At 39.0% G+C, this 25,144-nt stretch overlaps 1 protein-coding gene across 1 annotated transcript in view; it reads left to right on the forward strand.

Moving 5' to 3' along the window:
• Positions 1 to 25,144, forward strand: part of Rit2 (Ras like without CAAX 2) — a 168,587-nt gene that overhangs the window by 133,858 nt on the left and 9,585 nt on the right. The gene's annotated exons all lie outside the window — the stretch shown is intronic.

Below are 25,144 nucleotides of genomic sequence, written 5' to 3' on the forward strand. Positions count from 1 at the left end.
ATGGGAGTGTGGGAATACTGGTAGAAATTGTGTGTGTGTGTGTGTGTGTGTGTGTGTGTGTGTGTGTGAGAGAGAGAGAGAGAGAGAGAGAGAGAGAGAGAGAGAGAGAGGGGAAGGGAGAGACAGAGAAACAGAGAGAGACAGAGAGACACACACACAGAGAACAGAGAACAGTAATTCTCCTTGAATATCAAGAATTATTTAAAAACCCAAAGTAAACCTAAATTCTTGGATTCCCTCAGTGCTTCCATTTCAATGTAGGGGACAGCAGATCTTGCAGTGGTCACAATTTTAACTTCATAGTCAAATTGTCTAGGGATCTTTGAAGGAGTTTGTACTAATAAACCTTTAAAACATTATGGTTAATGAAAGAAGCTAGACACAAACGAGTTCTTTTGCTTCACTCCATGTATATGAATACAAGAAAACCCTTAGAGACAGTAAGTAATCAGTCGTTGACAGGAATGAAAGGGGGAGGGGCTAGAGAGTGGGACTGGCCTGGAGTTTGAAAAGAACTAGAGTCAGCAAAGATTAGTGTGAGAGTTTGTGAACATTGCTAAACGACCTCTACACAACTTAACACAGTGGTTTAAAATGAAAATGAAAGTGGTGATGATTAGGGTGGTCAGACTAATTGTTCTGGAGCATGTAGAGCAGAGACTTGGGTCCTGCCTGCTCTCCCTCACTGACCTGCAGTTTCACCCTGGAGAGGTAGGATGCCAGAGAAAGTAAAAGAGGAACATTCCAAGTGTTACTCTTTATCACTCTTGGTTGCCTAGAAAGTGGGTCAGGGCAACTTCAACAAGTGGAAGGATTCGGTATATTGACTTCATGTCTCAGTGTGTCTCCTTCCCTATGCTTGAACTGGGACATTTATGTGTCACCCTGACCTCTCACTCATCCCCAGTTGGCACGGTATTGGTATTGGGACATTTCACACTGCCCTCCTGCATTCACCAGGGTTCCGGCTTAAATAGTGACAGTGGCCTTGAACCGCTGCAGTTTTTCGCCACAGGTCTCTTGGGCTCTATCTTTATGCAGTTTGAACAATTCTACTCTACAGCCTTTTAAAATAATCTAACCTCTGTTTATATGATTCAGCACCGTGTTAAAAATCTCTGTATATAAGACAGAGATAGAATAGATTTCTGCCCCTCCCCCAAACCTCCATATAAAATGACTTGTCAGAAACAAACACAATATGTGTCAAACCAAATGAAGTTTATTACCTTACTGACTTAAGTATACTAAACTGAGAAGGGGAAATAATATTTCCAGGGTGACATGCATAGTGTTGAATACATTGATTTATGATTTTGGAAAGATAAGATCAAGAAAATCTTAGAAATATTTAAAAGGATGGAGATAACAATGGGAAAATAAACCAAAAAGCATGACAATAGCCATCACTCCGTCCTCCTATGGACTAGGGTTTCCATGGAAACAATGGTAGGAGGAAGGCTGCTGAGGAAGCAGGATAAATGTATGGTGCAGAGGTCTCTGCAAGCATCATGGCTGGCAAGAAAATAATCTGTGTGAGCTAAGAAGGAAAGTAGGTTCAGCATGATGGAGTTGGTGCTGCTTCTAACTTCTGGACTCTGACCCGGAGTGTTTTCTTTCTCCTTCTCCTCTTCCTCCTCTTCCTCCTCTTCCTCCTCCTCCTCCTCCTCCTCTTCCTCCTCCTCTTTACATTTTTAAACACATTAAAACTTTGGGAAAAATATGACAATTATCACACAAAGCTTAAGGCCTGGCTACATGGAAACGCCCTTGCGAAGGCATTCTTTTACAAAGCACCTGTGACCTCTTCCACAAGAATGGATCCTATTGACTAAGAAATAGTCCTCTGCAGAATTTGGGCTCAGGCTGGCTTCACTTAATCACTAGGTTCTCCAGCCTTCTGGGTGAACAGGTGTCAATTTCTTCTGTTGAGGAAAAAGCCCGCATGTTTAACGATTTTTGTAGTGCTATCTGTAAGCATGGGCCTCATGCCTTCTACAGTAAGGAATAAAATACATGGACCTGAGAACACAAAGGGACAATGATAAAAGGTTGTGTGGTTATGAACATATGCCTGGGTGATTTTCAGAAAATTTAAAAGGAGCACAAAAATCTCATACACTATACTTCAAGGAAGAGAAGCTCAAAAGCCAAGCACAGGTCAAGTGTCCATTCTCTGGGGACATATGAGAGCCCTGAGTTTTGATAAGGGTGTGGCCAGAAGGGTTGTTTGCAAGATTCAAATTGTAATTGTTCATGTGTCTGGTTTCTTTAGGACTGTCATATCTTTGGCTGCTGGTGCCCTGCAGTGACTCTGTTTGTCCCAAATCAGAATCAGTGAGTCCTGGGAATATAACCTCCCCAGAATTCATTGCAAGTCCCTGAACTGCATAGTATGGACCTAAGATAAGGTCCTTTCAGATTCAAAAAGGTGTGCCTGCTCTTGGGCTTCTCTGTCTATCAATCAATCACTTTTATGTCATGCTGTAAGAAATAGAAATTCTATTACATTCTTATATTCCTCTTGTGGTTGTTTTGTCTGCTTGCTTTGTGCGTGTGTGTGCGCATGCGTGTTTGTGTTGTTTTGGTTTTGGCTTTTAATTTCAAAACAGCATTTCTTATTTGAAATATCTGTACATCTTCAAGGAGTAGATTGTAACAACTCAATGCATATGTACAATGTGCAATAATATATTAGCAGTACATTCTTCTGGATCTTCAAACATTAATCAATTCTACAAGTTCAAAATGTTCATATTCTAGTTTTCCAGGCAGTATAGTGAAATGTATCACACATTATTATGCATGCAACTGTGCTTTAGAAAACAAACAGCCATTCCGTACTTTTTTGGTGGTCTCTTATCTAACTTTCTTCTTCTCTGCCTACCTGTCTTCATAATAACTTCTCAACTGTGTTCCTTGTTTCTGTGAGACGATGTTTTAGTTTCCACGCAGGAATGGAAATATTTATCTTTGTCTGTCTGGCTTATTTCACTAATCAAAATAAGCTCCAAGTCCATTCATGTTCTCATAAAAGACAGAGTCTGCTTTTTTGTTTCGTTTTGTTTTGTTTTAAAATAGCTGAATAGGTTTCCACTGGGTCTGTGTTCTGTGTCTTCTCCACCCATTTGCAGTTAATGATCCTGGGGTGGTTTTCATTTCTTGGTTATTTGTGAACAATGATTTGATAGACATGGGAGTGTAGTTGTCGTTTTGACAAACGGACTTCATTTCCTTTGGAAATATACCCAGAAATTGGGTTGCTGGATCATACGGTTCATGTTTAGTTTCAAATGAATCTTCGTATTACTCTCCATTACCATCATGTGTCATCTTTTGTCTGCTTGATAACAGCCAGTCTTACTTGAGCAAAATGATGTCTCATTGTGGCTTTGATTTGCGTTTTCCCAGTGATTTCTTATGATAAAATTCTTTTTCATATGTGTGATTGTATTTGCCCATCCTCTTTGTGACAACCTCTTTAGGGCTATGTGACTTTTAAAAAGAAACTGCTTTTTGGCTGTTGTGGAGTTCACAGACTTGCATGTGTACTGAGACACTAAGCCCCTGTCAGATGTTCAGTTTGTAACTATTCTCTTACTTGGTGAATTCATCGTCCCTCCGACCCTTGCTTCTTTTACTTTCTGCAACACTTAGATTAATGGCCTGGTATTCGTAGATTTTCACTTTTGTTTCCTATGATTTCAAAGTCTTCTTCAAAATATCCTTGACCATTTCTATGTCTCAGGCCATCTCCCAACAGTTTCATAGTCAAGGATTTGCATTCAAGTTTTAAATTGATATAGAATGGATGTTTGGAGCTATCAAGAGATAGGGGTCTAATGTCATTCTAGAACATGTAGATACTCAATTTTTCAAGCACCACTCATTGAAAATATCAATATTTTCCTAATGCATTCTCTAATCTCTTAATAGACATTTCTGTTTACTTCTACAAACTCTATTTGGTCCCATCATTCTTCCTGTTTGTTTGTTTTGTTCATGGTATTTGTTTTGTATGCTGTGATTACTAAAGAATTCTAGAAATTTTTTTACATCAAATAGAGAACTGCTTCTGTTTTTCTCTTTTTCTCAGTTTGGCTTTTGAGGTATTTTTAGTGGCTGCATGTGAACTTAATTGTTTGACTTTTTCCAGTTCTATAAATACCCTTGGTATTTCAGGGAAGGAATGTTTGTACCCAATAGATAGATATTGCTGGGCCACATTTTACCAACACCAACTCTTCCAATTCGTATGTGCAAATGTCTTTCTTCATGTGTTCTTTTCTTGGACCAATTCATCCCTAGTAAATAGTAAAGCTACTCATTCATGCTTATGACACAAATAACAACAAACTAGTTTGTCATCTGGGAGAGATATTCAGAAAGTTTCCATAGAGTGAGTAGTACTTTGCATATATTTTGAACTGGTAGTACCCTATACGTTATAGATGACACATAAATGTAATTCTGTATGTGCATATGCATAATAAAATTAAGGTGATAAAGTCATAAGCAGTTTTACAAAGTAAACGTAATTAGTTAGCTTTAGAGTAGTTGACCAAAATTTTATGCAAAAAGAGGGTTGGGAAGAGTAGGCTAAGTGATTTTTGTTATAGTCTTTACTATTTAAATTTTAACATATCATATACAAACTACATCTAATATTTAAAAATAAAAAGACCTAAAAACATAGGGTTGCCAAGAGTCAAATTTTCATCACCTGGGAGTGAATAGCAGACATACGTTCTTTCTTCACTGTACATTTTTCTAAGCCCCCAATTTTCTGTTGGAAGGGGTCAGATTATAAAGTAAGTCAATTGTATTGGATAATCAGTAAGATATTTATCTCTCTTAGTCAACAACATATATTATTGAAATAGTCACATCACAGGGAAATGGAACCCAGGCACTTGTGTGTATTCCATCCCTATAAATATCCTTTCTCTAGACAACCTAACACCTTTAGGTCAGAAGGTCTTAGTAGATACTGAACCCCACCACACATCTTTTGAAACAAGTCATATAGCACATTATGTTCCAGCTATATTTAGGCTGGAAACCTTGGCCTATCTAGTCAGCCGTCTAACTACAGCTCCTAGTTGAGAGTGTATCTGTGAAAATCTCTATTTTAATTTCTCCCCAGCTGTGCAGAAGTACCAGGAGGAGGAGAGCATTGGGCAATCAGAGTTGAAAAATGATTGAAAAGCCTATGGAGACTCAACAATGGACTTGAGCTGAGAGCTCTAGCTGCTCAGTGTGGTCTCAGTGTCTCATTTGCTCTCCTTACTTACATTTTAGGATGCAGTGGGGGAGGGAACTCAATCAGTGGCAACAGCATGGCAACAAGGAGAACAAGGAGGCATCTGCTGCTACTGTGCTCTGTCTGCATTGGTTTTCTTTTTCTTTTTCTTTCTCTTTTTTTTAGCAGAAGCAGAATGTCCCAGTTGAAGTCTTATTCTCTTATTTTCCTTTCATTAGATGATCATATAACTTACCATGAAAACAGACACTTCTCATAATGTAAGAGTTAGAAGCAGTGCATTGTTGGTGTAATGGTGAGTGTCATTCCCTTACAAGAGAGAGTAAGGAAAGACTTGTTAGTTACAGTCCAGGACTATTTTGAGAAACTGTAACGTTGACTGTACACTTACGACAATTTACTATAAAGCATGCACTCTTACACGATGTGCATGTGTGCTCCTGCCAATCATCTTCTGCCAGGTGCAGCTCAGTCTTAGGCTGGTAACTTCAGAACACACTTTTCATCAAGGTTCTAAGGCCTACATCTCTGTTGCTCCTCTGCTCCTAGAAAGTTTAGAATGTTCTCCTCACCAAGAAAGATCAAATTCAAACTTAGGTAAATTTGCTAATAATGCCTTTGAGAAATTGAACATAGAAGGGCATTGTAGTTTTTAAAGGAAATGATTCCCAGTTCTTATTTTACATTCCTCTTTATGCTTAAAGTTATCACATGCTTCAATATTCTTTGCATAAGATTAAATGTAATTTATTCCAATTAAAATGTACATGTGCCACATTTAGAATGGTAGGAGGTACAGCCTATCACAGGCAGACAGAAATAAATCTGCTGGAAACTGTGTTATGTAAGTAGTTTTGCCAATTTTGTTTATGTAAGTAGAATACATCTAATTCATAGAGACATACACATATGTGATATACATTTCAAATAGTTATTCAGGGTTAAGCAGGCACAGAATACAATATATCATCAAAATGAAATATATAACACAATGCAGGGTCAAACTAGTCTATACAAGAACTCTATGTGTTTCTATGAATATTGAACATTTTTATTCTTTTCAGTTCTCTTTTCTGCTCTCTGTTTGGCTGTCATTTGTCCATGAGTCCTGAACTCAACTTTGATCCTTGTTACTATGCTGAAGCTGTAACAATACCACAGACCTTATTTCTCTGTGTCTGAAAAGTTTTTGGCAACTTTAGTCTTTAGCAAGTGATAATCAGGGTTCTCTCCTTCAATGTGACATGCAAAATAAGCTTTATGAGAGGGTCCAGGCAGAAACAAAAGTCAATACAGGAAATTCAGAACAAGCCAGAAGAAACTCAATTTCATTTTCTTTATGTGTTCAGCTGTGTGTCCCCTTAAGTGAATTAATTCATCTGTGAACCTTGTTTCCAAGATATAGGAATTCAGGATTCAAGGTGTTCGTACTGAAGAATGGTTCCAGCCAGAACCACTGTCTAAGAACATCTAGAACATTAGCTACACTAAAACCATTACCCACATATACATTTGTTTCTGAAGCCCCTATCTTTCTTGATTACCTTATGAGTTTTTAAAAAATATTTATTTTATCTTATATAGATGAATGCTTGGCTCACATATATGTTTGCATATTGTGTGTGTGTGTGTGTGTCTGTGTGTGTGTGTTTGTGATCAAGTTTAAACCACTTGCTGAAAGCAGCTTAAAGAAAAGAAAAATAATAAGAATAATATGAATAAGAATAAGAGAAGGAGAAAGAAAAGGAAGAAAAGCATTAGGAGGAGAAAGAAAAAAGGAAGAAGAAGGAGGGAGAGGAGGAGGAGGAGGAGGAGGAGGAGGAGGAGGAGGAGAAACATTTTCATGGATGGTCTGCAAAGTGTGGTTTCTGGGTGAACTGTATTGCTAATCAGGAACCCATTATGACCAGCAGTCTGGAGTCTAGCTAACTGTGAATGAGGTCTGTGGTATGTCTAATTCAATATTCCTGTCAATATTTCACATCCTTATAGTAACTAATCACAGTAGTTACCAATCCATGTATAATCTTACCTCTGCCTTACTGAAATGCTTATGATTATTTTGTTGTGGTGATATACCCCATAACAAACCAGACAATGTTTCTTCTACGTTTCTTGTGTCAAAAACCCTGCACCTGATTCACCAATCCTGGTGTCCAAACACCTGCAGCATTTTTAGCCTGTGGGTTTCTAGAGGCTGAAGCTATGACAATTTAGAATCTTGCTTTTCATAGAATGGACTGTACAACTAATAAATCGATAGTATGAGAAAGAATTTTTAAAGCAAGTGTAACATCTTGGCATTCATACTGTGTTATTGGTTTGACACCGCACAAAACCGAGCCCAGAGAAGTACATCTAGAAGGCATTGTTGCCGAGCTCAAGCTCCAGCCCTGACTGTTCATGTCTACAAAGTATATGCACTTTGCATGAAAAGTTATGAAGCAGATATCAAGGAGTTTTAATTTAATGCTGGATTGTCAGTGACATTAATGTTCCTATAGGGTGTCTCATCAAGATGCATGCTTATGTTATCATAATTACATTTAGAAAACTTACATTTGCATTAGTAACTAACCAGTGAGGAAAATATTGAGAAATGTTAGTCTACAATCATATTCTATTTTATATAAGTATTCTATTCTTTTCTATACATGGTTACCATATAAATGAATGCTTGTTTTTTCTTTTGGTTAATTTAATCACTGAAATCATCACATTAAAAAATTCATTTAAAAATTTTATTGCCGTGTTATATTTGAAAGGGCATTATTTCTTTAGATCTTTTGTTTGCTTTTTCAAGATGGGGTTTCTCTGTGTAGCTTTGAACCTCATAAACTTACTCTGTAGACCAAGCTGGCCTCAGACTTAGAGATCTGCCTGCCTCTGCCTCCCAAATGCTGGGGTTAACCAGATTATCACCACCACCTTGCTTAGATTAAAAAAAAAGAATTCTCACGTATCAAAGACTGATCTGGAACTCACTATGTAGCCAATAATCACCTCTATCTCCTGTTTCTTCTGTCTCCACCTCCTGAATGCTAAGATTACAAGTGCCACTAGAACTGGCTTAGTGTGGTTCTGAGAACTGAGTTCACTGCACTGCTCATTTTAGGCAAGCATCCCGCTGACAGAGCGCCTCTCTGAAATTTGGTACTCATTGCAACTGCTTCATCAGCTCCCCTAGATGATAATGAGGCATCCTCCAAGGATAATTGAAAACACTGGCTCCTATAAACCGCACATTTGTAAATTAGTATGATCCAGCATTGACCTTTAGGTAGTTTTAGCCATTGTATCTATAAAGATTGCTAGCAACTCAGAGCCTAGGGCAAAGCTCCAAAATCAGGGCAGAGTTCAGTTGTAGTGAACAAGTGGACCAACTTTTCTGTCCATATATCTTTTGTTTAAGAACTAAAACTAACAACAAAAAAGCAGAAAAAATAAATAAATTTTCAACCTCAAAATATAACTCATAAAAAAATCTTTATATCTCCCTTCATAAGAAAATGGTCAAGATCAAAAACTCAGGTGACAGCAAATGCTGGCGAGGATGTGGAGAAAGAGGAACACTCATCCATTGTTGGTGGGATTGCAGACTGGTACAACCATTCTGGAAATCAGTCTGGAGGTTCCTCAGAGAATTGGACACTGAACTACCTGAGGACCCAGCTATGCCTCTCTTGGGCATATACCCAAAAGATGCCCCAACATATAACAAAGACACATGCTCCACTATGTTCATAACAGCCTTATTTATAATAGCCAGAAGCTGAAAAGAATCCAGATGCCCTTCAACAGAGGAATGGATACAGAAAATGTGGTACATCTACACAATGGAATATTACTCAGCTATCAAAAACAATGACTTTATGAAATTCATAGGCAAATGGATGGAACTGGAAAATATCATCCTGAGTGAGGTAACCCAATCACAGAAAAACACACATGCTATGCACTCATTGATAAGTGGCTATTAGCCCAAATGCTTGAATTACCCTAGATGCCTAGAACAAATGAAACTCAAGGCGGATGATCAAAATGTGAATGCTTCCTCCTTCTTTAAAAGGGGGAACAAGAATACCCTTGGCAGGGAATAGGGAGGCAAAAAGATTAAAAACAGAGGCAGAAGGAACACCCATTCAGAGCCTGCCCCACATGTGGCCCATACATATACAGCCACCCAATTAGACAGGATGGATGAAGCAAAGATGTGCAGGCTGACAGGAACCGGATGTAGATCGCTCCTGAGAGACACAGCCAGAATACAGCAAATACAGAGGCGTATGCCAGCAGCAAACCACTGAACTGAGAATGGGACCCCTGTTGAAGGAATCAGAGAAAGGACTGGAAGAGCTTGAAGGGGCTCGAGACCCCATATGAACAACAATGCCAACCAACCAGCGCTTCCAGGGACTAAGCCACTACCCATGGACTGACCCTGGGCTCCAATCTCATAGGTAGCAATGAATATCCTAGTAAGAGCACCAGTGGAAGGGGAAGCCCTTGGTCCTGCTAAGACTGAACTCCCAGTGAACATGATTGTTGGGGGGAGGGCGGTAATGGGGGTAGGATGGGAAGGGGAACACCCATATAAAAGGGGAGGGAGAGGGGTTAGGGTGATGTTGGCCTGGAAACTGGGAAAGGGAATAGCATTCAAAATGTAAATAAGAAATACTCAAGTTAATAAAGGAACAAAAAACATGGTGGACAGTTTTAAAAGAAAAAGAAAATGGTATAAAGGGACAGTGATATATAGAATATTTTGAATGTGCTTTTAATGGCACTGATAACTTAGCATTTAATTGATGTTTATTGATAGCTGTTTTCCTGCAATGGATGTTGAACTTCATCAGCAGGTAGAGTCAACATTTTAATTTGTCTTTTAAAAATTACAAGCTGCTATCACAGAAGAAGAGATTGATTTACTGGGTTGAGCCCCTGGTCTGTAAGTCACAGGGCCTCCCACAAAGTTTGTATTTTACTGTTGGAGACAAACAGCATAAATAAATAACCAAATCTGATAGCCTGTTAGATTATATAAGAACTGTGAAGACAGGAAATAGAAAGTGTAGGAGTTCATTTGGCACATGTGAAGCCCAGAGAAAAGACTAAGGCTGCCGGTGTCTGGTGAGGAGAGATGGCGTTAGAAGATGCAGGATTACAGCTTTGGTTTGAAGTCTGCATAAAGCTGGCAGCCCAGCAACCAGGAACTGGTTCTGACCTGGATTGTTCTGGCCCTCAGTCTGAACACCAGGACGTCGTCATCCTTGGATGAATTCATGTCAAAGCAGGTGGGGTAGTTGTCTCCCACATCACATCTTCACTGATGGGAAAAAGTATGGATTCAGGAGATAACTGAAAAGGGACAAAGGCTCCTGATGGGCTTACTGTGAGATGAAAGAAAAGCAGATATTTAAGGATAGGTCCCTAATTTAGAACAGAAAATGGATAATCAGGTTCAAGGTAAAGGAAGAAAAGGGTATATGCAGATGTGAAATCCAGAGTGTACTTGGTATACTTAGAAAGCATACCCATAGTGTACTTGGTATACTTAGAAAGCATACCCATAGTGTACTTGGTATACCTAGAAAGTATACCCCAGAGTGTACTTGGTATACTTAGAAAGCATACCCCATAGTGTACTTGGTATACTTAGAAAGTATACCCCATAGTGTACTTGGTATACTTAGAAAGCATACCCAGAGTGTACTTGGTATACCTAGAAAGTATACCCAGAGTGTACTTGGTATACCTAGAAAGCATACCCATAGTGTACTTGGTATACTTAGAAAGTATACCCATAGTGTGCTTGGTATACTTAGAAAGTATACCCATAGTGTGCTTGGCATACCTAGAAAGTATACCCATAGTGTGCTTGGTATACTTAGAAAGTATACCCCTAGTGTGCTTGGTATACCTAGAAAGCATACCCCATAGTGCACTTGGTATACCTAGAAAGTATACCCCATAGTGGTATACTTAGAAAGTATACCCCAGAGTGTACTTGGTATACTTAGAAAGTATACCCCATAGTGCATTTGGTATACTTAGAAAGTATACCCCATAGTTACTTGGTACACTTAGAAAGTATACCCCATAGTGCACTTGGTACACTTAGAAAGCATATCCCATAGTGTACTTGGTATACCTAGAAAGTATACCCATAGTGCACTTGGTATATCTAGACAGTATACCCCAAGACACCAGCAGCTCCAGAGCAGAAGAGGGCCTGATGCTGCGTCTCGTTTCTCTCCTTGTTTTTAAGGCAGAGGAACACATGCTATCTGTTGACTCACAGATTATAGATGCTGTTCCTCGCATTGTCATCCACTTGGTTTAAGAAAATAAAATAGCCCTAACATTATCAATCAACACTGTAAAATTTTGGGGTGAATGATATTTTTCCAGTGCTAAAGGATTGCCTTTTCTTTGAAAAAGGAAAAAGGAAATAAAGTACTTGATATACTGTTTTCGTATTTTCAATTCATGTAACACCTATAAAACTTCAGAGAAATTACAGGTAATTACAACTTGAGAATCTGAATACCAGCCAGATAATAGCAGTCTTTCATAAACTGGTGTAATAGAACCAAGTGAATCGAACTGAGCTCCCACTGGGCAGCTGCAGGATCCCAGAGAAACTATTAATAACCTTAGCTCCTTTCTGTTCACCTTAGATGTTTCCTCATTTCTTTGTAGGGTTCTTCCTAATATCATACAGACTTCTATGTTTAAGTAGAGGTCAAGCTATATTGCATAGTACCTGACCAGTATAACTTGTGGGATAAATGAAATAAATTAGCCTTTTCTGTGTGAACTGGACTACAGCCAAATTGGCCTGGATTTTTCAATTCTTTTGTCTCAACCTCCAAAACGGTGATGCTTTGGGTGAGTACCCACGCTCAGCTACATATTAGCTTTTGTGTTTAAAGGCATCGCATAAGATATTAAAACTTTAAAGGCGACAACTCTCATGATATTTTGAACACCGTCCTTATCGTAAATTTATGAGATCTGTTCTATAAACAGCAAGGGTTCCTATCAACATTTCTGAGAGCAGAGAATTTGAGCTGGGGGTTACTGAAGCTCACACGAGGTGGTCTGCTCTGCAGGATATCGTGTCCACAGTGGATTGCTATTTGTCACATCTTAAATGATTCTTTACTTTCTGAATATTCAGTATAGTCTTTATAGACACCACTATAATGAGTAAGGCTCAGGAACAGTGAATTGATGGAGCAAAGCTCTTGAACCCTTGTTGGCTTGTCCTTTCCCCAGGGAGCAATGCACTTTAAATGTTTAAAAGTTTATTATTTTACCCTCGCTAACTGGATGGCAGCATTGCACAGTCTTCCTACAGGAACGCAGGGTTCATTCCTCAAGGATAACAGATACGGCTGTTAAAAAAAAAACTTTTGATTTTTAAACTCAAAAAATTTTTTGCACTGGTGGTTGGGAGGTCAGAAGGGAAAGTATTTTTAGGCAAATGAAGGCTTTCAGAGCGCCTCAAATCATCCTGTCTTGACAGCTCCTCTTCTGATTCTGTGTAGCGCCAGTCTATTTTCTCCCGTGACAGGAGCTCTTGGCACTGGCTGCGCAAATCTGCTTAGGATGATGCATGCTATTTGCTCTCTTCTCTTTTGCTTTTTAAAAATTTCAGACTGGCTCGGCCTTTCCACAGCTAAGATCAAATTATTTCCCCTTCTCCATTAAATGCTGCTTAACACTCTCTTCAGAACAGTGTGGGTAAGCCAAATGTGCATTAGCAGTTGAATGTTTAGGTTGACAGGACGGACATAGTTTCTGAGACATTAACGAGATCTGTTCAAGACCTTAGTTCATGATATCTTAGCAGTCACAGTTAAAGCTATGCACACCAGTGGGATTGGGTACACTAAAACAAAGAACACAGTGGTCCCCATAGCCAGGAAACTTTCTAGCATGCTATTGTTGTGAGATGTACGCTACCATTACAGTCAAGAAAGGTTAAGATCAAATCCTCTCTTCCCATTCAGCAACTATATAATTTTTGTCAAAATACTGTATGTCTCTGAGCTCCAATTTTCCTAATTTACTAAGTGGATTCTTGATTTTGATTGCTATTAGTACTAATAGAGTAAAAAATACCAGAACTCATGAGAAATGATGCACATTGTTATGTATGCTATAGAAATATGATTACTCAACAAATATTTGTAGAAGATGTATTAAGTGGTAAATGTGGGACTCTGCTGTATTCCATTAATTATATGGATAAAAACTAGTAGCTGAGTTGGTATGCTGGTAGACACAGAGCAGGTAAAAACATGGACTCTATAATGTACAAGGAGAGATACATGTGAGACAGCTTCATGGTTTTTCACCTTATACTCACACAAGATTGAAACTTTTGAGATGGCACTCCTTTGGAAACACACGGCGTGACCTACACCTTTAAACTGGGCCTTGAGGAATGAAATGAGAACCACCAGCTGCAGAAGAGAACTTCATAAGTGAATGAGTGCACAGGGCATGCGAATGGGTCTTTCCCAAACCTCTGTTGTTTAGCTTCAGCTACAACAACATGGAATAAACCTTAAAACACTAGTCCTGCTTCCCAGACTGCTAGTCTGTGTGGTTAACACCTCTAAGACTGTAGACCTAATATGCAAATAGGAGGGTGATCAGATAAATTTAAATTGCCAAGTAAATATATGAAATGTTTAGCAACCAATCCTGGCTAGACATCATCCTAAAACTATTATAGTAATGAAAACTTATAAAAAAAAATAGAATGTCTTGTTTTGTTTGGTACGATGTGATGGGCTGGGAGACATGGGTGGAGACGCTGTCCTCTAGTTAGTGCTGTTTGCCGCACTGTGCTTGTCCCTGGTTTTATAATTTGCTTTGGAAATGAGTACAGACGTTACTACGGCCAGTTTTGTGAGGGTGTTTTATACAGACTGTTGTACGAAAGGGCAAGTATTCGGAAATAATTTCAAATATAACTGAAAGCTTTAAACATAAAAACGTTTTATTTTAGCATTTAGTATCAGATTAAGTAAAATGCCACTGCAAAATAATATGAAGTAAAATAATTCCCCCCTGCATTATATTGTATTTGGCTTTAAAGTAATTTGTAACTTTCAGTTTAAGAAGAGATGATAGAAGGGGCAGGTCCACAGCCCATTCATGACAAACAAGGCTACTTGCTGTCTCTTAGGCTAAGTAGAAATCCCCCAGACAAGCAGCGGTGAAGGTACTCGAGCATACTGGGTTTTACTGTGTCCGCATGGTCTTGGCAGAGATTTGTGGGTGGACCTCCAAGAAACTCAGTTGTGGTCATGCAGAAGGTTGCCACCTAACTTTGTGGGTTAGGTACATTTATTAATGCCATTGCATTGTAAAATTGGAGTCCTGCAGAGCCAAGTGACCGTGACTGAATCCTCAGCCAGGCAGACTGGGGTGAGAGTACTTTTCGGGGTATCAGTCTATTTAATATTGTGCAAACAGAAGAGAGAGAAATTTATTATATGTAGGAAGTAATGCCTCCCAAAGCACAGTCTCCCCAAACATGTGATGAAAGGTACTTTTTTCTTCTTATCAAGAAACTTCTTAAAAATCGTTTTCCTATGGTTTTTTATTTTATGCACATTGGTGTTCTGCTTTTTCCTCCACTAATTAATTTATTTATTAATTTTAGATCTTGATTGCTGCCCCCTTTTAGTCCCTGCTCACAGAGTCCCTACTTCCTCCCCTTTTCATCTGAGAGGGTTGGGGGATCCCTGAGTTTCCCCCTCCCCCACCTTGGCTCTTCAAGTCTCTGCAGGGTTAAACACATCTTCTCCCGTTGAGGCCACACAAGGTAGTCCAGTTGGGGAATGGATTCCACAGACAGGCAACAGCTTTGGCTACAGCCCCAGGTCCAGTTGTTGAGCTCCAAGTGTTGGGGGACTCACATGAATGATGACCTGCACATCAGCTACACATGTGCTGGGGGCCTTGGTATATGTATGCTCTGTGCACCTGTGAATGCTCTTTTGTTGGTGGTTCAGTCCCTGAGAGCTCCCAAGCGTTCAGGTTATTGACTCTGTTGGTCTTCCTGTGGAATTTCTATCCTCTTCAGGAAACTCAATCCTTCCCCTAACTCTTCCATAAGAGTCCCCGAAATCCATCAGTGTTTGGCTATGGGTCTCTCTGTGTCTGCTTCAGTCGGCTGCTAGGTAGGGCCTCTCAGGGGACGCTTATGCTAGGTTCCTGTCAGCAAGCACAGCAGAGTTTCATTAATAGTATCAGAGTTGTTGCTTGTCTAGGGGATGGGTCTTAAGTTTTTCTGGTCATTGGTTAGTCATTTCCTCAGTCTCTATTCCGTTCCCTATCACTACATTTCTTGTAGACAGGACAAATGTTGGGTTGAAAGGTTTGTGAGTGGGTTGGTGTCCTTATCCTGGTAACTTGTAATCCAAACAAGCCCTATCCCCCAAAGTTGCCTTTGGCCATGGAGTTGGTCGTAACAACAGAAACCAACTTAGTACAATTTATAACCACTTTTTGCCTGAGAAAGCTCTACAAGACCTTGAGTATGGGACTATATAAGATAGATATGTAAATGAAAATAAATAAAAATGACAATAAGTGCGAAGTTTATCTCCAGTTTTTTTCATAATTTTACCACTTACTAAAGACAAAACCTAAAATTCATACTAATAAATGGTTGTAATTATTTATTTTACATAAAACATTAAATATTGGAAGAGCATTTGATACCATAGGATATAAGAGTACTTTAGCTCTTTTTAAGAACTGATCAACGTTCTTATTTTATAACTCAGGCTGGAGAGATGACTCAGTGGTTAAGAGCACTGACTGCTCTTCCAGAGGTCCTGAGTTCAATTCCCAGCAACCACATGGTGGCTCACAACCATTTGTAATAGGGTCTGATGCCATAAATAAATCCTAAAAAAAATAAAGAGGACCACCGTCTGGAATCCGTACTCTCTGACTTATAACTCAAGATGGCAGAACTAAACATTGGTAATTCTGTCCTCATCAAGCCAAAATTCATTTTATTAATCTTATGAATTCAAAAGTCAGCAACTCAAGCAGGACATTTTAAAATAAGAATTGTAGCACAGTACAATCCAAGAAATATTAATGTGATAATGAGAAATGATACTAGGAACATATAAAAACAGTGTTGGCCATTATGATTCCACAGCAGAGAGTATCATGTACACCCAATAAAAACACTGCAGCTCATAATGCACACTTTTAAATCTGAGCTGACGTGCTTCAGGCGGCGTTTTGTTTAATGTGTAATAGGAAACTTCCACACTGCTAAATACACATGCTATGCCGTCAGAATTCACGCAATGAAACGTGGGAGCTTCTGCACCTCAAGGTCATCAAGTGTTTGAATTTATTATTGGCCAGTCTGTAAGTAGTACCTGTGGGCTAAGAAACTGAATTTATCTGACTAGAAAGTGATGTCATTACTACTTTTCTGGACTTTGACTTTCTGACTTGTGGAGTAGAAAGACTACATCCCGTAATCACTACATTCTTGATTAGCTGGAGAAAGTTTAAACCAGGAGTAGACCCTTAGGGTTCACAGTAACCAGGTCTAGTGGAAATGATGGAGCCTTGGGAACTGACCCCATGAGAGTGTGCTTGCCTAGGATTAATTGGTGTTAGAAGTAGATATGTAGCATGTTATCAGATTGTATGTGGTCTTAAACACAGGCAGATGAAAATAGATTGATGTGGATACAAATGGATAACTATTGGTCCTTGGGAACCAGAATCACTTCATAATACTGCGTCAGTCAAAGAAGATTAATTCCATACACAGATGTAGGATGAGTTGGTTGGAAGAGGGAGACCCTGAGGCTGCTGTAGCTGACCTTCATCACTAGTCACAACTGAGGTAGAGAGAAGTGAGTGTCACATCTGGAGATGCTCAGGAAATATTTAGACTGCTTCTGACTGCCCTGCTTACCAGAGGGAAGACATCCTCCTGCTCTGAGCCTGGCTTCCTTCATTTGAATGCAGGAGTGCTGACTTGGTAATCCAACTCTAAGACCTCAGGATGTTTATAAATGTGACAAAACAAGGCTATTATTTTTCCTGGGAAAGAACTATCTATTCTTCCACAATGAACTTTCACAAGCGTAACCTAATGAACAGCTGAAGTTTTGTGTGTTTGTGTGAGCACATGCAACTTTATTCTCTTTTTTTCCCGGAGCTGAGGATCGAACCCAGGGCCTTGTGCTTGCTAGGCAAGTGCTTTACCATGGAGCTAAATCCCCAACCCCAATTTATTCTCTTAATTTGTTGTATTCTCTAAATCAATTAGCAACTAGACTTTATCCTGTGGTATTCTCTCTTTGCTTAACTTTTACTGGATCACGTCCTTAACATCACACAGACTGGGATGTTCTGAGAGGGATCCTTTTCTAAACAGTGATGCCGGCTCCTGCCAAGGTTGATTTCAGTAGTTTTTAATCAGAAAAAACAAAACAAAACAAACAAAAAACCCCCACAACCTCCCTCCTACCCCCTGCAAAAAAAATTAACCAACCAAAAAACAACTACAAAAAAACCCCAGTTCCTATCAGGCAGCTAACTGCTATTAGAAATAATTTTTAGTGGATTTGTGCCACCCCAAGGCAGCCATGAACTTTTAAATCTTTGACGAGAAGTACAAATCAAAAGAGGAGGAAAAACTACCCAAAAATTCTATGGCAAAAAAAAAAAAAAAAAAAAAAAACAAAAAAAAAAAACTGATTCATTATTAAGAGACAGTTTTCTGTTTCATTTTGTTTTTGAGGAAGATCTTAGCTACATAATGAAAATTAAAAAAAAAAAAACATTCAATTGGTTTTTAAAATATTCTTTTTTTTAAGAAACAAGTTTTTATTGGTTATTTTATTTATTTACATTTCAAACGCTGTCCCTCTTCCCAGTCTCCCCTCTGCAAACCCCTATCCCTCCATTTGCCTCTAAAAGGGTGCTTACCCACGTACCCACCCACCCACTCCTGCTTCACCCCTCCAGCAGCCCCTACACGGGGACATCAAGCTTCCACAGGACCAAGGGCCTCCCCTCCCATTGATGGCAGATAAGGCCATCCTCTGCTACATACCCAGCTGGATCCATGGGTCCCTCCATGTGTACTCTTTGGTTGATGATTTAGTCCCTGGGAGCTCTGGGGGGTGAGGTTAGTTGACACTGTTGTTCTTCCTATGGTGTTGCAATCCCCTTCAACTCCTCAGTCCTTCCCCTAACTTTTCCATTGGGGTCCCCAGGCTCAGACCAATAGTTGGCTGTGAGTATCTGCATTTGTCTAAGTCAGACGCTGGCAAAGCCTCCCAGAGGACAGCCGTACAAGGCTCCTATATCCTAGTATTGGCATCAGCAATAGTGTTGGGGTATAGTGTCTGCAGATGGGATGGATCTCAAGGTGGGGCGGTCACTGGATGGCCTTTCCTTCAGTCTCAGCTCCACTTTTTGTCCTTGCATTTCCTTTTGATTAAGATTTTGTTGATGTACAACATGCTGGACTTCATTAAGGTATTTTATATATTTATTGTACTCCATGCTAATTAATTTCACCTTCCAATTGCTATCCCTATTGCTTTCCGACTCCCCTCTGGTTCTAATAAATGCTAAAATTTCAATGACATATGTTTGCCTAAAAGTTGAGCTAGACTTAGCCCTATTCAGTCACAAGGAGCAAAACCAGAAGAAAGTTGTCAGAATTATTCCCAACAAATCTCTTTTCAAACAGATAAACTCTACTGGGAAAATCTCCTCCCTCAAAATAGTCCTATTCTGACAGAACTGATTCTGGATTGGTGAAGTTTATATCTTAATTATGGTTCCCATATACAGTTCAAACAACTTGTGGGCCTATCCCTGCCTGTTCTATTCAGTGTTTAATTTTCTTGCATGATTTATTATAGAACTTGTTCCCCAGGCCTTCTTCTCACATATGCATCGTCTGCCTTGCTCATATTTACCGCCCATGTTACCCTTCCTCATCTCTCTATTCCACACCGTCTCCTTCTTCTCTCACCATATCCCTCTTTCTGACTTAATGTCTTTTAAAATCAAATGTTGATTCTGTGTTTATATTAGGAAAAACTGAGTTTGACTTATTTCACTTAATGTGATGGTCTCTGGTTCCACACACCTCCCTATAAAAGACAATTTTTTCTCATGGCTAAATAAAATACCCTTGTGGACATACAGTGCATTTCCCTTATCCTTGTACTGTAGAGGAGAACCTTGGCTGTTTCCATTCAGGTTTTACTTTTTCACACAATTGTTATTCCCAGTGATCTGTGTCCCTTAGATACCCAGTGTGAACTCTAACTGAACAAACACAAGTCAGGGTGGCATAAAACAGAGTGCCTTTTCTTTGCAAGCTACACATTTCTGTCATGAGGTTTCTGGTTTTCAGCTACAGAGTTACAGAAGACAGTGGCATGTTTAATGACTTAATGTCACTCTTTTACAACAGGGTAGCATGGTAAGGACACCAATCTGCTTGAAAGTTCCAGGATTTTGGCCATGTTCTGTATTTCTGTACCTGATTATTTTCAAATATAGCATGGAGATCAGAATATAGGCCATTTTAGGCCTCATCCAGTATCTAAAATATCTCTTAAAATATGACTACTTAATTAATTGTGAGTCTATATTATACATGCATGTGTGGGAGATCAGAGGACCTATGGGAGTCTGTTCTTTCTTCCCAACACATGGTTCAGAGATGACACTCATATCATCAGTATTCTAAGAAGTCACCTATACCCACACAGCCATTTTCCTGGCCTCTGAAATAAATTTTTAGATTGTCTTATTTTTTATAAATCAAGAAATTTTTATTTTATTATACATATAGTTACCTATTTTGAGATTTCATGTAATAAAAGATGACAGCTAATTATAAAGTAATCAGAATCAATAATTTTCACATTTTTAAAAATTTTTATCTATGTTTTTTTTAAATTATTTTTTATTTTTATTGGATTTTTTAATTTACATTTGAAATGTTATTCCCTTTGCCAGTTTCCCTGTCCATATACATCCTTTCCTTCTTCTATGAGGGTGTTGCCTGACCCATTCACCCACTCCTCCCTGTCCTGATACACTGGATGGGTTGAGCCTTGGCAGGACCAGAGGCTTCTCCCATTGGTGTTCAACAAGGCCATTCTCTGCTATATATGTAGCTGGAGCCAGAGATCTGTCCATGTATAGAGTCTTTGGATGGTGGTTTAGTCCCTGGGAGCTCTGGTTGGTTGGTATTGTTGTTCTTATGGGCTTGCAAACCCCTTCAGCTCCTTCAATTCTTTCCCTAATTCACCCAATGGGAACCACATTTTCAGTTCAATGGCTGTCTGTGAGCTTCCACCTCTGTATTTGTCATGCTCTGGCAAAGCCTCTCAGGAGACAACTATATCAGGCTCCTGTCAGCATGCACTTCTTGGCATCAGCAATATTGTCTGGGTTTGGTGTCTGTATGCTTCAAGTTTCTCTCCATTTAGTTTGATGTTGGCTACTGGTTTGCTGTATATTGCTTTTACTATGTCTAGGTATGGGTCTGGAATTCCAGATCTTTCCAAGGCTTTTAACATGAAGGGGTGTTGAATTTTGTCAAATACTTTCTCAGCATCTAATGAGATGGTCATGTGTTTTTTCCTTTTAGTTTGTTTACATAGTAGATTGCATTGATGGTTTTCTGTATATTAAACCATCCCTGCATCCCTGGTTTGAGGCCTACTTGATCATGGTGGATGATCGTTTTGATGTGTTCTTGGATTCAGGTTGTTAGAATTTTACTGAGTATTTTTGTCAATATTCATAAGGGAAATTGGTCTGAAGTTCTCTTTCTTTGTTGGGTCTTTGTGTGGTTTAGGTATAAGAGTAATTGTGGCCCTCAGAACTATGAGTTTTCCTCTTATCACTGCTTTCATTGTGTCCCATAAGTTTGGGTATGCTGTGCCTTCATTTTTATTAAATTTTAAGAAGTCTTTAATTTTTCTTCACTTTCTTTCTTGATCAAGTAATCATTGAGTAGAGCGTTGTTCAACTTCCGTGTGTATGTGGGCCTTCTGTCATTTTTTGTTGTTATTGAAGACCAGCTTTAGTACGCGGTGACCTGGTAGGATGCATGGGATTATTTCAATTTTCTTGTATCTGTTGAGGCCTGCTTTTGACTGGTTATATGGTCAATTAGGGAATAGGTACCATGAGGTGCTGAGAAAAAGGTATATTCTTTTGCTTTAGAATGAAATCTTCTATAGATATCTGTTAAATTCATTTGGTTCATAACTTCTGTTAGTGTTTCTATGTCCCTGTTTAGTTCCTGTTTCCATGATTTGTCCACTGATGAGAGTGAGGTGTTGAAGTCTCCCACTATTATTGTGTGAGGTACAATGTATGCTTTGACATTAGGAAGGTTTCTTTCATGAATGTATATGCCCTTGCATTTGGAGCATAGACATTCAGAATTGAGAGCTCATCTTGGTGAATTTGTCCTTTGATGAATATGAAGTGTCCTGCCTTATCTTTTTTGGGAACTTTTGGTTGACAGTCTATTTTATTTCATATTATAATGGCTACTCGAGCTTGTTTCTTCACACCATTTTCTTGGAAAATTGCTCTTTAGCCTTTTACTCTGAGATAGTGTTTGTCTTTGTCACTAAAGTGTGTTTCCTGAATGCAGTAAAATGCTGGGTCCTCTTTACATATCCAGTCTGTTAGTCAATATCTTTTTATTGGGAAATTGAGTCCATTGATGTTGAGAGATATTAGGAACCAATGATTGTTGTTTCCTCCTTTTTCTGTTGTTAGAGGTAGAATTATGTTTGTGTGCCCATCGTCTTTTGGGTTAGGTAAAATTAGATTACTTTCATGTTTTTTCCAGGGTTTGTTTCCTCCTTGTGTTGGAGTTTTCCATGTATTATCCTTTGCAGGGCTGGATTCGTGGAAAGATATTGTGTAAATTTGGTTTTGTCATGGAATATCTTGGTTTCTCCATCTATGTTAATAGAGAGTTTTGCTGGATATAGAGGTCTGTGTTCTCTTAGGGTCTATATGATATATGCCCAGGATCTTCTGGCTTTCATAGTCTCTGGTAAGAATTATGGTGCAATTCTGTTAGGTCTGCCTTTATATGTTCCTTGACTTTTTTCCATTACTGCTTGTAATATTCTTTTCTTGTTTTGTGCATTTGGTATTTTGACTATTATGTGACAGGAGAAATTTCTTTTCTGGTCCAATCTATTTCTGTAGGCTTCTTATATGATTATTAGCATCTTTGTCTTTAGGTTAGGGGCATTTTCTTTTATAATTCTGTTGAAGATCTTTCCTCACCCTTTAAGTTTGCAATCTTCGCTCTCTTCTATACCTATTATCCTTAAGATTGATCTTCTCATTGTGTCCTGGATTTTCTGGATGTTTTGGGTTAGGAGCTTTTTGTGTTTTGCATTGTCCTATCTATTGTGCCAATATTTTCTATGTTATCTTCTGCCCCTGATATTCTCTCTTCTATCTCTTGTGTTCGTAATGCTTGCATCTATGACTCCTAATCTCTTTTTTCTAGGTTTTCTATCTCCAGGGTTGTCTCTCTAGGTGATTTCTTTATTGTTTCTATTTCCAATTTTAGATCCTGGTTGTTTTTTTTCAATTTCCTCTCCTGTTCCATTGTGTTTTCCTGTAATTCTTTAAGTGATTTTTGTGTTTCCTCTTTAAAGGCTTCTACCTATTTATCTATGTTGTACTATATTTTTTAAGAGTTATTTATGTCCTTCTTAAAGTCCTCTAACATCATCATGAGTTGTGATTTTAAATCGAAATCTTGTTTTTACTGTGTGTTAAGGTATCCAGGGCTTGCTGTGGTTGGGGAACTGGGTTTTGATGATTCCAAGTGGCCTTGGTTTCTGTTGCTTAAGTTCTTGCCCTTTCCTCTCACCATCTGCTTATCCTTGGTGTTAGCTGGTATTGTTGTCTTTGACAGTAGCTTAACTCTCCAGTAAGCCTATGTATTAGCACTCCTGGAGACTGACTTTCTTCCAGCAGGATTTGGGTACAGAGAGCTGTGTCACAGTGTCAACTCCGTGCACAGGCAGAAACCGGAAGGATCCTATCTCAGACTGCTCCTTTGTTACTGTGTCCAGAGGGCTCCAGGAGGGTTCATCTTGGGCCAGGAATGTGAACAGAAGTGGTGGTCTCACCTGTCCTCTCAGGATTGTCTGAACTTCTGAGAATCCAGCTCTCTCCCCCAGATTTTCCATCACATTAAAATGGAAACAGGTTTTATTGGGTTTTCAGTGATCTGATCCTACAGACAAGGAACATGGCACCCACCGAGTAACCTGGAACCTAAAATGTACCCTTTCCACTACATCACTTCCGTTCCACTTGAAGTATGTGGCTTCACACCCATTCTCTGAGTTCGGTCTCCCCAGCTCCACTTGTCGATATTCTTGAAAGACCTGTCACTGCACAGGTGTGGACCATCATCAGGGCTAGGAAACCTCACTGATTTTGTACCTCAGCCGAACCACTACAGATCCTTTCTTTGGAAGTCAGCATGCCAGGTATGTCTCACTAGTGCACAATTGCTACTTCATGCCTGATGTATTATAATGTGACTTGTGTCATAGGCTTATGGTTTTGTAATATTACCTTCATCTTACCACTCAGAAGGATCCTGTGCCTGGCCTTTCCTTCTGACTTTTGTTTTCCTGAGTTAAGAATTCTTATTAATTATCCATAAATGTTGAACAAAGACCTCACATTTTCATTTTTTTCACTAGGATTATAACTTCTAGGGTGGTTTCTGTATTGCAAACTTTATTTCAAAGTCTATTTGAGACAGAGATTTTTCAGGACCTTCCTTCACAACAGCCTAATTCTATAGTTCTTAAATTCCCAATGATCAATGTCAACATTATGACTGATGGTCTTCCCAGTATTTTAGACACAAAAGTCCAGGGGATTTCAACCACCTGTCCCCATCTTCACACACTGTTTATTTTCTCCTTTTATTCTAGATAAGCTGTCCCCAGTGTCATGAGTTTCAGGGACATCGCTTGGCATAGCTAGGGTTGGAACCAGATTATGACTTTGGAAACCTACTACAGATTCCGATGTGTTAGCATTGAAGGAATTGCCCTTCAATCAACTCCAAGAAAGATAACATCCTCAGCCCTAACTGTTAAGACTGCAAGTGGCCATTTTAGACTTTAGTGTTGTTTTCTGGTTGTTCAAACTGTCAGTCAAATTTAGTTTTCTCCCTGTATCCTGATTTTAATATCTTATTTTTATAATTCTTCTCTGTGTTTATCTAAGGATATTTTCCTTCATTATATGTATTCTTTTAAACCACATTGAATCTTAGATGCCTGACATGTGCAAGGGCTCAATAAATATTTGATGAGTAAGCTAAGCAGAGTGTGTACACCATACATGACACATTGCATTTCTAAAAGTTCAGACAGACAAAGCAACTTATAATGATGGAGAGAGTGGTATTTTATGGGGGGAAAAGATAGATTTCCCAGTCGTATTTTTCATTTTAGGTACAATTTTACCCCATGTTACCCACATTCATAAAGTCGTTTGCTCATTTCCATCTTTATTGAGCTATTGAACTTGTGAAGGAATCCAATTGAGACAAAAGATTTACTTTCTGTACTGGTTTCAGATCTGGTTTTTACATAAGTTATGGTAAATTGATACTGACTAAAAAATTGTCTATATTTACTGGTTCTATTCTTCCGTCTTTCAAAAAGATGAAAACAAAAGCAATGATCACCTGGGTCTGGTGTGCACTTCTGCGAGCTCAGCACTTGCAAGGTATAGTCACACAGAGCTTTGTGAGTTCAA

Source organism: Rattus rattus, chromosome 15, assembly GCF_011064425.1.
Source record: "Rattus rattus isolate New Zealand chromosome 15, Rrattus_CSIRO_v1, whole genome shotgun sequence".
NCBI classification, from domain to species: Eukaryota; Metazoa; Chordata; class Mammalia; order Rodentia; family Muridae; genus Rattus; species Rattus rattus.